The 1,935-nt window shown below is 38.7% G+C and overlaps 1 long non-coding RNA gene across 1 annotated transcript; it reads right to left on the bottom strand.

Moving 5' to 3' along the window:
* Nucleotides 1-249: 249 nt before the first annotated feature.
* LOC120717673 lies at nt 250-1,095 on the bottom strand. The gene is made up of 2 exons (XR_005692250.1): nt 1,032-1,095; nt 250-753 (listed from the first exon to the last, which is right to left on the bottom strand). It is a non-coding gene; the product is annotated as an uncharacterized LOC120717673 (long non-coding RNA).
* Nucleotides 1,096-1,935: the final 840 nt, after the last annotated feature.

Below are 1,935 nucleotides of genomic sequence, written 5' to 3'. Positions count from 1 at the left end.
TTTAACATAAACACACATGTCAGTTTTTTTAAAGACAACATCACCAGCATGCTCAGAAGATCTCAAACACATTTTAAATAAAAACAGTTGTAAAAGTTGTGAAAGTGAAATTGTTCCTCCTGCTTTTAGTTTGTGGCTGAAGTTAACCTGTGTGTTGTCTTTGTTATCTGCTCTGAAGGTGACAACAACACAACAACTCACGTTTTCCATCAGACATCTTTGTGAAACCCACAGAAGCACACGAGAAGATCAAGTGAGACCAAAGTTGATTGAACCTGCAGAGAAACCAGATCACTGCTGTGGAGACGACAGCACACTTAGAAATAACATAAATAACAGCAAAGTTACTGAAGACATGAAACTTGGATTACATCTATATTTTAGTTACATAACATTTATTATTGTTTATGTATAAATGATGTCTTGGTCATGCTTTTATTCTGAAAGGCCTGGTGAAGAAAATGTTATTTTTTAATATAAAAAAGTATAAAAATTGTTTAAGAAAGTTAAAATTTTCCAGCTTCTTTATAAAAGAAAATAACAAAAACTCTCCATTTGAACTTTCTGCCCTCAGAGGTTGTGTGAGGTTTCCTTCATGAGGAGAACAAACAGAATATAAACCAGTGTGTTTACAGTGAATGTGTCAGGTCTGAGCTGCTGTGGACCAGTTAGAGAGCAGCAGCTGGATCCCAGTGGTTGGACTGGTGGACGACTTCAGTGAGGAGTAGATGACATTTGGCTCTGGTAGAAACTCTGCACACACAAACACACAGGAGGAGAATATAAGCACAAAGCAGAGCCTCTCTGTTCTCTTTATATACAGCAAAGCATGAGGACACGTCAGTGAACGCATCACAGTTACAATAATATAACTTGGATCATATAACATATTGAACTTTGGACACATTTTCTGCTGATATATGACGAGTATATGAACAGTATCAGATCACACAGCATCTGCAACTTCGCTCAGAACCTTAATACTGCTGCTATCAGTCTGAGCCCTGATGAAGAAAGAGTAGCAGCTGTACCTCTGAGCTCTCGTCTCTCTGATGATGAACGTCCATAACTGATGTGTTCACTTCTCCCTGCTGAGCAGACTCCAGCTCCATTACTGTCTGAAACAAACATGGAGGACGTCAGTGCAGGCAGCACAGTCTCATAACTGAAATAACCTCAGTAGTATCTATAACACAAAAAGGTTTGTTGAACATTTTTTCTCTACAGTGCAAAAACTGTGAGATGACTCGTGACTCGTGGCAGGTCTGACTCATAGAAACACGATTACAGATCAGGAACGTGTTTCTCATCAAAGCCGTCAATCATCAAAAACTTGTAAAACCATCTGACCGATCCTGTCAGGAGGCTACATCTGCAAAACTACAAAATGAGCCACATAAAGAAAGTCAAATCCAAAAGACCAACACAGCTGAATAGATCAGGTTGATTTTTATTGTTTGTATAGAAATTATAAACCACTCAGAGTGTTTTTTATTGTCTCTTTATCTCTGCAGTAGAACCTGTGCAGTGACACGAGTTAATCAGAAACCAGAAGCTGGATGATCACAGAGTCATTTCTGATAAGTGCAGGTGGACAAACACTAAACACAGGATTTACTGTAAAGGTCACCCAACAAAACATAATAACAGCAAAGCGACTTGTGATCATTTGTCAAAGTTGTCAGAGTTTAAAGGACAGTCTGGATTCTGCAAACCTCCTTAGAGTTAGAAAAATAAACACACACCAGCACAGCCGACAGGAAGGACGGCTTTCTATGAAAACTACATGTAAATATTTTAATATGATAAAAAAGCTGCTGAACTGGAAGCTCAGCTTCCTGTTCATGAACTTTAAGACTTCAGGCATGTTGTCTCGTTGCATTTTTAGACGCTGCCTGATGTCCTGCTGGCATAAAATAAACACACTGAGAGTTT

The sequence above is a fragment of the Simochromis diagramma genome, unplaced genomic scaffold, assembly GCF_900408965.1.
Source record: "Simochromis diagramma unplaced genomic scaffold, fSimDia1.1 OVJJ01000507.1, whole genome shotgun sequence".
In the NCBI taxonomy this organism is placed as follows: Eukaryota; Metazoa; Chordata; class Actinopteri; order Cichliformes; family Cichlidae; genus Simochromis; species Simochromis diagramma.
Note: the sequence above shows the minus strand (reverse complement) of the source record. Positions and strands in the feature narration are given on the sequence as shown.